This window comes from Corylus avellana, chromosome ca10 (assembly GCF_901000735.1).
Source record: "Corylus avellana chromosome ca10, CavTom2PMs-1.0".
In the NCBI taxonomy this organism is placed as follows: domain Eukaryota; kingdom Viridiplantae; phylum Streptophyta; class Magnoliopsida; order Fagales; family Betulaceae; genus Corylus; species Corylus avellana.
The window spans coordinates 9524663-9537727 of record NC_081550.1 but is presented as its reverse complement, the minus strand read 5'-3'; the positions used below and the strand labels follow the sequence as shown (position 1 = coordinate 9537727).

General features: G+C 33.6%; 1 long non-coding RNA gene across 1 annotated transcript; it reads right to left on the bottom strand.

Moving 5' to 3' along the window:
• Positions 1 to 9761: 9761 nt before the first annotated feature.
• On the bottom strand, positions 9762 to 12224 carry LOC132164498 (uncharacterized). Its single transcript, XR_009438383.1, has 2 exons — positions 11698 to 12224; positions 9762 to 10074 (listed from the first exon to the last, which is right to left on the bottom strand). It is a non-coding gene; the product is annotated as an uncharacterized LOC132164498 (long non-coding RNA).
• Positions 12225 to 13065: the final 841 nt, after the last annotated feature.

The window sequence follows — 13065 nt, the reverse complement described above, 5'->3', positions numbered from 1 at the left end:
TTCTTGTTATGGAATGTAAGAGCGAAATGGAAGAATACATGTGTAATTGGTCCAATGGAAGAATAAATTTTGAAAGCTCCGTTTTCAATTGACCTGCTTCGAAATTAGATTAGATAAATTATAAGAATAATGTTACACTTATTCTCACTTCTTTACACAATTTTTCTACACCCACAGGTGGCTTTTAAAATCACCATTAGGTATGAGATGGATCTTTATTGGATTTTGATTAAATAGTGGTTTTAAAAGCTACATATAAGTGTGAAAAAATTGTGTAAAGAAATTGAAGTAAGTATAACATTCCTCAAATTAAAAAAAAAAAATAAGGAAAAACTATAATTATTTTTTTTTAAATTAGCAAGTGATTTGCATTGTCCCCTTAAAAAAACTAAAATGTTGCAATTGACCCTATTTAACAATTTTCTTCTTTACTTAGCCTCTTTCTTTAAGAATGTATGTTAAATTCGACGGAAAATGGATAAACTGTGATACACATTTATACACATAGCCTTTTTGCCTACTATGGGCAGCCATTGTTCTCAGTCGGATGAGGGCAACCTTCTTCTTTGTGTCTTAGACTAAGTTTGACCCCAATAGTTGTGTCTCACCTACCTCATTCCAACACAAGGGCAAGCGATACTTGCGACCATACAATACCTTGTAAGATCCCATTCCAATAGTCACCTGAAAACTATTGTTGTAGATGAACTCGATCAATGGAAGATATTGAATTCAGCTCCCCTTGAAATCGAGCCCACATTTTCATCCTGTCTTTTAAGATCTGGATGGTCCTTTCTGACTGACCCACAGACTTATTTACTTTCCTAAACAAGTCCAAAGGTATCTAACTATAACTCGCCATAATAAATTAATAAAAATAATAACCTGGGAGTTAAGGTAGAACTTCCACGTCAACTATTAGGGAGTGTTAATTGGGAAACACTACTCTAAACATCTATGAGAGTATAAGACATGCGGAATAATATGATCTGAGCTTCAATTAATACTTAAAAAATATCTCTTAAATAAAACTACAATACAAAATCCATTAAAGATAACAACAACTAACTATTGCCTAATATATTCCTAGAGTTCTTAACTACTTAGACACAATAAAAGTGCCTATTTTTCTTGCTCCACATCGCAAGCTCGGTGAAAGACTCTAAGCTCTAACTCGATCTAGTACCTGCTAAACTGCAGAAGAAATAAATGTCCCTAAGGTGGAAAGGTAGCAACCTTCCCCACGCTCTAGGACGCTAGGTTTTCTAGCAAAATGGGTCCCCAAAGGCTAACAGATGATTAAATAGATCAAAGGGTCGATTTTTAGGGTTTTTGGGTGTGAAATCGAGTTTATGCAGCATGAGGAACGAGCCTCTAAAGTCTAGTATTGATCCTCAAGGTTTCTAGGATCAAATCTTCCCTTGATATATATATATAGAAACTTTATTTTGAAACCATGTGTATTTTTCAAAGGATTTATATATTTTTTTAAATGAATTTTATTTTTTGGGGTATTACCGACGTCCTATTTAGATTTCAAAAAAACGCTGCGTGTAATTTAGTATTTGTAAATCCTCTGCCTGTTTGTGTGTCATCCTGTCATTTCTCTAATTTAATATATATTTTTTATTTTTTATTTTTTGTGATGTTGCAAAACGTTGGAAGCAATACTGAAAGGACTGAGTTTTCCTCCAAACTGGGTTGGAGGAATTTCCTTCAATCTAGTCTATAAAAGTGACATGTGTCCCTTTTTTTTAATAACATGTGAAATGCACATGAGTTTTTAATAAAATTTATTTCAATTTTGTCCCTACTATTAAAAAAAAGGACAGAATTTATAAAAATAATATGTGTCCATATTTAAAACACTAATTTGCTATTGCATCTTTGAAGCCACCATTAAACAAGTTGAAATTTATGATTTCCCTTACAATATTTTATCCTATTTGAAGCTTTCAACAATTCCAATTAATTGCTATATTTTTTTAGAAACTAAGAGATATGTAATTTAACTTTTACATTCATGAGCTTTAATATTTAAATTGCTCTTTTAATTAATTGTGTGTGTGTGTGTATATATATATATATATATATATATATATATATAGTTTTTGTTACATATTTTTTAATAATATGAAATATATAAATTAACATTACTAAGGTAGCCTGATGAACAAAATAGATTTTATTTCCAGTTACCGTCAAAATTCTAATGGAGCTCATTTCAAAGTCGATTTATCAAAATCATTGAATCCATTGCTTAAGAGAAAAAATTTAAATTATCATTCTAGTGATGAGGGATCAAATTCAAGGCATTGTGAGAAAGACCTTGTCAACCACTTAACTTGATTTTTCAAAAGCACAATTTGGAAAAACTGTTTGCCGTTTTAATCCAACATGGTTCAAAGAATATGGTGATTGGTTGAAAAAAAATTTTAAAAAAAATGTTGCATATTACTTATATTGTTATATCTTCAAACTAGATACTGAAATCAAGTAGGAAGACTTGTGTTGTTATTGAGGTGGATAAAATTGGAAGAAGAAAGAAGTTACATAGTCATGTTGGGGCTCACAGTAGTGCATATAATCAAGCTCAATGAAGATGTGAAGCTTTATTAAAAAAATGCAAAAACCAGACAAGAACTTTTATAGATATTAAAAGCGTTGGTCATAAAAGAAGTTTCTTAAAATGGAAAGTATTTGAGTGAGGTAATGGGAAAATTAAGTTGATTCAATATGAGCCAACCCGCTTCGATCTATTTCACATAAAATCGAAAGCTCTTAAACATCATCTTCCTCTCTTCTTCTTCTTCTCTTACAAACTTTGATCGCCAAAAGCCCTAAAAAAGCTAATCGTCAGCCATGTCAACTAACCAAGTGACCCATAACCGGAAGAGATCAGAGTTGAGAAGAATACCTATAATAGACCAGATTCAAATCATTCAAGAACTACGATGTCCACCATCGAGGACATCCGGTCTCCCACTAGTGCACATGGGCGCTCAATAATTCATAAGCGTTAATATTTTTTTTTTTCTAATAATTTTTTTATTTGTTTGTTTTTGGAAAATAAATTGTTTATTTGTATTTATGCATAGACTTATGAGAACTATAGAAAAGTAAACTTGTGGACAGCCCCAAGAAATAAGGGTTTGACGTTGAAAAGATCATGACTTATGTTGTACAAGCTCAAAGCCCAAAGAATGGTTTGAAGAGAAGCTATGGGAGCGGGTAGAGGACATTGATTTCAAGATAAGCCAAAAGAAGTCTAAAAATATATTAACAAAGAACCCACCACCGATATGATATCAAAGAAGATAGAAGTTGGATTTGCCCCCCTTTCCTAACCCACCACTGCACTTGCCTGAGGATGTCAAGAATCGTATAAAGGCGGTAGATGGAACAGAGGTGATTATGGTAATACAAAAATTGGGGTGGCTACGCACAAAGGGGTGGTTCAAAGCCACCCCTCAATTGTTGAAATAGCTTTTTCTTCAATGAATATTGTTAAAAATCGTTTACGTAACTGAATGAGAGATTAGTGGATAAATGATTGTCTAGTTATGTACATTGAAAATTATATATTCAAAACTATTAGCAATGAAGTAATCATGCAACGATTTCAAGGTATGAAGTCTTGTCGAGGAAAACTAAATAAAGAATTTTATAAGATAAAATAAATTGTAAGTTACATTTATATGTTTTAAACAATAATTAAATTTGTTGAATTATTTATTTATTGCGTTAGTTATATGTTTTAGTGTTTTTAATTTTTTAATCAATAAATTTGTGTTGACTCCCTTGAACCAAAACCCTGGCTCCGGCACTATGTTCAAGATTAGTAGGATGTAATGGAATATAAGAAATGAAGATACATCATTAGAAACTTATTTAGGAAGAACAAATCAATCATCTAGAGTAGACATATTAAACTTTGATGATTCATATGAAAAACATCCTCAAGAAAAATTACATTTCGAGATACAAGTACAGACTTTGTAGTAACATCAAACAACTTGTATCATATGCTTCTATAGGGCTATCCTATAAAAGTACAGGGCTTAGCACGTGAGTTAAATTTTGTATTGGTAAGTAAAGGTGAAAAGATGGTTGCAATTAGCGGTTAGTGACTAAAACCACTAACCACAACTGTCTAAGCAGTTAGTAAATTTTAGTAACCATCTCCGCTAACCGCTAGGTGATTAACAGCTTAGGCGATTACTCGTCTGGTTAGCAGTTAGCAGATAAATAACCGCCTCCGCTTTTAATAAAAAATAAATAAAATTATACTGAAACCCAGCTTGTATACATACGGCGCACCAAGAAAAAAAAAATTGCACTAAAACCCGGCTTGTGCACCTACGGCGCACCAGGCTTGGGCTTAGCCAAGCTTCCTTGGTCTTAGTGAGGTTGGTCTTAGCCAGGCAGTGAAGGGCTGCTTTATATAGAGGAGTGAAAGTGTAATAAGTTGGTTTGTTTCCAATATGGGACAAACAAGAAGAGTTTGAAGAGAGGTTTACTTGAAAACCTAAAGTACAGACTTTCAACCTTAATACAAGTACAGACTTTCGATCTGCTTTATATTGCCTTCGCACAAGTGTAGGCAATATATATATATATATATTATCTAACATACAAACAATATATTTATATTAGAATCAAAAGACTAAGGGGGAGTTAGCATTATTATTATTATGTAAAATTATAATTTATAACATATATTGGAACTAAGTCTCTAGATACTTAATTAATAATTATTGTATTAGTATGAATTTGTATACTTATGTCATGTTATATATGTATAATTTGTTATTATTTAACCATATGATTTAATAACCAATTGATCATGTGATTAAGCATTTGAACTGTCATTGAATCACATGATTAAATATTGATCTTATACATTTATATTATTCAATATGCATATATGTATAATTATAATTTATAATATACTAACATACATTGGATTAACATACATGTGTAATTTGTTATTATATAATCATATAATTTAATCATCAATTAATCATGTTATAAGTATAAATATTCTTCTTATTATTATTATTATTATTATTATTATTATATAATAAAAATATATATATGTAAAAAAAACGGTTAGCAGTTCTAGATTTTCGCCCTTACTGGTAAGAGTAGATGCATAGCAAAGACATCCAAAGACATGATGATGAGAATAGGTTGGAGTAATGGAAAATAGTGTTCCATTTGAAAATTTATTGGAAAAGCCGAGGGGTTGGAATGCGATTTATGACATGTACAACAGTAATTATACAATCACTACAGGAAAAAAAATGAGCTTGAAACCTCAAAGCTCTTGCCATATTCAATAAATGTTGATGTTTACATTGAACAATAGCCTTTTGTTGAGGCGTTTCAACACTACTCTAGAGATCAATTGTTCATTTTAAGAATAAAAATCAACCATTTGAATTCAGCACCATTGTTGGATCACAAAAAAATTAATTCTAAGGTGTTGACGTGTGTGCCTTAACCCATCAAGGTTTGGTGTGGGGTCCATTGCTTTTACTAGTCCTTGTAAGCTTTGGTTTCATATTCCAACGTGGAGTGGGAGAGGAATGCACCGACTTGGACTTTTCTCTCAAAAGTAACCTAGTTTGCTTGCTATATATATATATATATATATATATATATATATATATATGCTTTTTGGTTCTTTTTGTGTGTGCACAAGAGAAGCAAAACAGAGCTGCACAAGTATAATTTTGTGGGCTGCTGTGTTTGAGGGCTGTAACACCGTATCACAAGATAGAGCTGCACAAATGTTAGTCTCTAAAAGGGAGAAAGGTGGGCTGCTATGTGTGTGATCAAAAGAAGTTGACTGTTTTCTTTTTGATTTTGGAGGAGTCAAAATAAGAGAGAAAAAGAAAGGGTGCTATAGTGGAAGAGAAAAAGAAATAGGGACGAATCGCCATCGTATCTCAGTAAAAAAAGAAGAGTTAGTATTTCTGTCTTTTGTATTCTCTTTGGGGAATAATCTCTATTGTGTGATAGTGAGATTTGGGTGTATTGGGATTTTGGATCTGAGTGATTTTCTCTCTACTATATTTTGTACTCCATCTTTCATAGTGAATTTCGTTATGATCGCCTGAGCCAGTGGACATACTCACACTGAGGGAACCACTTAAATCTTGGTGTTATTTTATGTGTGATTATTCTCGTCTTATTTAGCCGTAATTGTAATCGCGTGTACGTGTTTTTTGCACAACATAAGTTATTATTGTGTTTTGATCAAATGAAGGAAAGATTGAATATGGGAGCAAGTTTGAGATAAACTTAAGTAAATCAACTATAGTAATCTACAATGGTAAGAAAGAAACAAGAACATTAGTAGATTCAACATATAATGGTTCTCAAATATCACAATACCTCAACTCAAAAGGATGCCAAGAAACGGAGTTGCTGATTGAAAAATGCAATCGACGTTGCTTAGCTAAGGGACAAACTGTACAACATTTGTTTGATTCAAAAGAAATTAGAGGAATTAATTAGTCCATGCAACAATTTTATTCAAGAATGTGATATATGGCCTAGTCTAAATGTCAAATATCAACATAAACAACATTTATGGAAGAGACTTGAATTGAAACTTGAGCATAAGAATGTGATTGAGATTTGTATTGTAAATGAAACAGGCCACCTTGTTCTCTACCCATTCTAATTGTATTCCAATTGAACAAATGTTGTATATGTTGGGTTTTATTTTACTTTTGAGTGGACTGCATAGTCATTTTAATATTTGAGTCTATAATGGGCTGGACCAATTCTATAAGCACGTGAGGAAGCCATGTACTCTCACTCTACATATATAATGAAGTTAGCCCATTATACTTCATTAGGTCATCAGAGGAATTAGGGTTGAGAGACTAGTGCGCTCTACACACACAACACAACAGGACAAAAGGAGGAAGATGGCAGACTCATCTTCAAACAAAGAAGGTACGTTTACATTCTTTTCATTATTGTGTACATGCTATGGAGTAAGACAGATTTATTTAGTGAAATCTAACAGTATAAAGCAAAAACCGTAGTTTTGATAAGTTTATTGGCATAAATTAGATTAAAAGAAAATGATGGAACACAAAGAACTTCAACTGGAATAAGAGTATCTGAAAATTTTAGTGTATCAATATGGGTAACTAAAGCAAATTAGTCATATGATAGTTTTACACAAGTGGAAACTACAACAGTAATAAAGGTTAAATATGAAAGAGAACTGATCATATGATCAATATCTCTAGTATCAATAATCCAAGGATTATCATTTTGACTATTACTGGAAGCAGCATGAAACAAAGTGGAAGATGAAAAAACAAAATGTTTAATGTCTAAAAAAGAAGATAGGAGAAGAAAGATAGTCACCTAACATATTTGAAAAAAAGGTGATATTCAGAAGTAAGAATATTACCCACTTGATGAGTGGAAGGAAGTGCATCAAATGGTTGATGCTTGAGCAAAGCTGATAATTGTTGTCATTGCTCATGAGTAATAGGCAATTGAGCAACTTTACGTTTATATTCTTAAATCTTAATTAGCGAAATGAGAATTGAATTTTCTTTTATTGAACTTGTAACCCAGGAACTTCTTGCTCAGATGCTTAATTAGCAAAATAAGAATTGGATTTTCTTTTATTGAACTTATAACCAGGTGGATACCCATGTAATTTGTAGCATTTTTCAATAGTATGACCAATAACACCACAATGACTGTAGGTGGGATGATCTTTTACGAGAGGCATTCCGCTAAGCATGTCAATTTTGAGGTGCTAAAACATACTTTGTCATTAATGCATCAATATCATGAGTTAAAGATCCAATTGATGATGAATTTTCTCTCTGGCATTCTTCTTGAAGAACAAAATAAAACACACTTTGTTAATTGATGGTAGAAGATCAAGAAGGACAATATGTCCTCTAATGTGAGAAAAAGACTCATTCAATCCCGTAAGGAAATGAAAAAAATAAAAATAAAATAACTCATGTTGGTGGTAATCAAGAAATGTTTTTTTCTTGATTACCAAGGTGATAGTTGAGTTGGTAAAACAGCATGGGATAAGGTTGAATTCCCCCCCTCTTTTCTTCCTAGTGGTAACGGGTTCGACCCCGCTTGCAATAGTAGCCTGTGAACCAGATGTTACTAAGAAAGGGTTTTACCAACTTGCACTCTCTTGGGGCTATGGTGACGGACTCGCCTTCCCAGGTAGCTATGGCTCAAACCGAACATTTCACAGCGGGTGAGAACCCTGATGGTCATGCCCAAGGAGGAAAATTACATTGGTTGCCACTTTCCGCCTTTTTGAATAGGAAAAAAAAAAAAAAAAAAAAAAAGGTTTTTTCAAAGCGCCACGAGAACATGTAGATAGAGGACGATAATTGCTCAGTTCATCCCACAATCCTTCAAGACAAGTGAAGTAGTTACTCACCGATACATTGTCCTGTGATAGAGATGAAATGGCCTTTTGCAATTGAAAGATTCTTAGGCCATTTCATTGAAAAGAACGCTATTTTAGATCGATCCACATTTCTTCAGCAGTATTAATATATATAACACTTGCAAGTATTTCCTTTGAAACTGAGTTCAAAATCCAAGACAAAACCATTTTATAGCACCTGATCCATGTGTGATGTAAAACATCTCAAGGACTTGATGGTTTGCTCAAGAGTACCATCACTAAAGCCGACTTTGTTTTTGGTTGTTAACGACATAATCACGGAACAATTCCAAGTATTGTAATTCTCACCAGTGAAAGGTTGAGAAACCAATGTAGAACTAGGACTATAACCATGATGAAGGTAGAAGGGACTGGAAGATCTTCAATGGAAATTGCAGAGGAAGAAAACACCATGAAAAGAAAACTTGACTAAGAATACTTTGCTCCCCTATCAAAGTTGCAGAGTTGTAAGAAAAAACAAAACAGCATTATACTTTGCTTTCATTTGTTCTATTTATACAACAAATGAATTAACAGAAATATAACTAATCCAGGTCATCATATAAACTAACCTAACCAACTTAACTAATTTGGTTATATGACCCTTTCCAAATGTTTTGGCATTGGCATTGTGCTCCATGGGACATTTTTGTATGGAGGGGGGGTTTTCCCACTCTTGAGCTGAGGAAATAGAATCCTCTCCATTTCAAATGAAATGAATCATCTCCATTTCAAATGAAATGAAAAGTATCCATTTAGTACAAAATGAGGGGTAATATTATAAATTTTAAGCTGAGTGGGGGTTGTAAATCAATTTTTTTAGGTCAGAAAGCACCTACTTGCAATAGCCAACCCTCTACCCAAACACAAACTTCGCTAGGTAGAGCCACTTTAGCTTGGTAATATAGTGTAAGATTTTTTTTTTTTTTTATTATTATTATTATTATTAATTATCTTATGGTTATAATTGTAATATCACATGCATTATATTACCAATTTGGCAAAGCATTTGACTGCAAAAGTAGAATTACATGAGGTTGTTAAATCAAATTCAGCAAAAGCACAAGGTAATTCTTTGATATTTTCCCCAATTGTTAATCCAACCAAGTATGTTCCTTTGATTGACATGCAAGAAATCCACAATCTGGTAAACGAAGGGGCAGCTAGAAACTAAACGGCAGCCTGTTTGTATCGAGAATTCTGAGTAGTTAAATCAGTCCAAATTGAAAGTTTACTGACCAATTCTTGTGGAAGAAAAATGAACCTATCAAAAAGAACGGGGAGACAATCTAGAACAAGCATATTAAGTAGATGGTGTCATCTATCAATGGGGAAAGATACAATAAGGAGCATATCAGACCTAACAAAGACTCTTTGATGCCTTGAATTCACAGGTTTGATACATTACATGTACAAGTATGTTGGACAAGCTTACAGAGAAGGGGAAAAGAGAGGCTATCCAACATATAATTAGAAAATGAAAACATCCCAACGGAAAAGAGACCCTACTTTTTCCATTCATGGGGATCTGGGCGTGAAATTTGAAGTCCACAAATTACCATGCTTTACTTCCTTTGCTTTTTGGATTGAGGCTCTGAGTGGGTCTCGGCCTGCCAAACAAGTCTCATGATTAAAACAACAAAATCAAATTTTCACCATATACTTTAATGTGACACCACCATACACTTCAAATGCTTCAGTCCAGCTACTGCCAATTATTTATTCAAATTCAAGCAAAAGATCCTTCACAATGCAAGAGCATACAAACATAAAAACAACAGAATCGATTTCAGCAAAAAAAAAAAAAAAAAAAGAGAGAGAAAGAAACGAATTTTAGATCTTACAACAAAATTATAAAACGAGAACCTTAGTTAGTCTAATAGAAGACACTCATTTCCTTGTAGCCAAAAGAATAAGTAACACATTAAAACAAAAAATTCCTTCTTAGAATTTTCCAATGAGAGGGCTAAGGATTGAGAAAAAAAAAAAAAAAAAGGGGTTTAATAATAAAAGAAAACTTGCCCCCTGTGAACCAAAATCTTGGCTCCGCCTTTGTCATGTCTCCCATTTTATTTACTTCACTTGGGAGTCCCTATGTACTACATTCATAAAGGGAATGCTGCTTGAAAGACAAGTGCTTTGAGAAAGCCTCACTTATTAAATAAACTGCCAATTTACTATAAGCTATATATAGGCTATGGCAGATTGCGAGATCAAGAAGTTGAAAAGCAACCTTTTTATGGTCCAGAGAAGCTAAACGGGGAGAGACAGTGACGTTAGTTCATGATTTAACGACCAAAGTGGCTAGATAGGATGAAAGATAAATGATGAAGATGGAGAGAGGAGAGAGCAAATGAATGAAGACAATAATTATTATTATTATACTAGAAATCTATCCAGTAAGAATTTTATAGTCACAGTAATAAAAGACAGGTTTAGTAATTGAAAGTCAATGGAAAAAAGTATACTCCGCATGTAATGGATACTCCCACACCGGGTAGGGTATAGTATCAATGGGATATCATTTCCATATTAACAAAGATGAAAGAAAGAAAGAAGAATCAACTGCTTCCTCTGCCTTATTTGCTGTGTTCCTCATCAGACCTTCTTTCTCCCCCTCGTCCTTCTCTTTCTATTTTTTTCTCTATTTCTGTGTAAAAATTTTAACATCAAATCACTTCTTCAGACTTCTTGCTGTGGCTCCTCACAAAAACCTTCTTTTCTCCCCCTCATCCTTCTCTTTCCACCATCTTCATCCTCCTCTTACTTTTGTCTCTTTCTATATTATTTGCAGGTATCCAAGCCACACACACACAGCCACCCACTCTTTTCCTGGCAAAAACTTGAGGAGTAAAGAAGATAAGTTTCAAAATGTTAACTTCTGTATTACATGATTGTTTAGCATAATGCACATTTGTACAATATCAAAAAAGTTTCACAATCCAAGAGAAATGTTAATCGAGTGAGGGGAAGGGGTAAGACTAATCCAAACACAGAAAGAATAAGTAATGTGTGGTTTTATCCCATGTGAATAGCTTACCCTAAGATATTTATCTTGGGTTTCCTAATTAAGCTTCATTTTGCACAATGAAAGACTAATCATATATCAGGTTTATTGGTAAATGATGTTTAGTGAAGATATATTTTGCAAGATAAAATTCCAACAGTCGTATTATAGGGAATATAATGCAATTAAAGAAAGATTCCTAGGTGATTCGGTAAAGAATGCTTACAGGATTTGAAAGCTGCTCGCGTATATAAGCCATTGATCTCAGCATGGCACCTAAAGTATCCCTGGACACCTGAAATTTAACCTCTGATTCTCCTGAAGTTGTCTCAGTATCTTGAAGCTGGAATTGTGGGAAGAAGAGAACATATTCACTAATTGAACAATTTAATAAGTAAACTGCATATGCAAAATATGGCAGCAAAACCATTCCAGATCAATGGATTACCACCCAAACCCAAATCATAACTGAACAGTGTTCCTTTTTTGGGATTTTTGAGTGCGTGAAGGGAAAATTATAGAAGAATGCACTCACACGTTCATTTCAATGAAAATCATATCTTTGGTGAAGAAAAAGATTAAAAATCTTTTTTCCTTTTTTTTTTTATTGGTAAGTTATACACATACATCCAGTAATTCATGAACCCATGACCTCACCCTTCATCCCATTCCAATAAAAAGAGGAAATGACATTTGAGATGGAGCTCGTTTAACTTACATGCTATAAAATCGTTGATACCTAGCTCATGACCTCACCCTTCCCAAAAAAAAAAAACAACACACAAAACAAACAAAATAATTACAATATTAAGGAATGAACCCCAGTTTATCCGTCCCATTGACCCATCTTAGCCATGAGCATATATAATACAATTACCACATATATGTTGCTTCTGAGGAAGATTAACTCCGAAGCTACTCAAGGAGAAAACATCTTAGGCATGAATTTTTTATTTTATTTTATTTTAAAACCGAAAAGCACTACTCAGATACACAGAAAGTATACAAAAGAAACACCTAACTAGGAATAGATTAAAGAACAAGAAAATTATGAAAACTAAGCTCCTAGGGAGCTACAAACGGCAGCTGTCCAAGTATATAGAGTAAAAAATAAAAAGGACTCAAGCTCCGCCAACAACATCTCGCGGTTCTCAAAATTTCTGTCATTTCTTTTCCTTCAAAGACATCACAAGAGGCAAGAAGGCACCATTATTCCACACAGCATCACTTCGAGTTCTACCACCAGTACAACAACAAGCAAACAAGTTAGCTACACCACTAGGCATCACCCAAGACAGCCCAAGATGACTGGAAAAGGCATTTCTTAAGGCGCAAGCGACCTTACAATGGAGGAGATGATGGTCCACGGACTCCCCATTCCTTTTGCACATACAACACCTATCAATCACATTGAAATGTTGCTTCCTAAGATTGTCCATAGTAAGGATCTTCCTAGGACCAACGACTAGGCAAAAAAGGCTGTCCTCAAGGGAACCTTAGTCCTCCAAATACTCTTCCAAGGAAAAGGAGTGCCAACGTTACATGCAAGGACACTATAAAAGGAGATAACAACGAACAACCCTTTTTCTGGAGG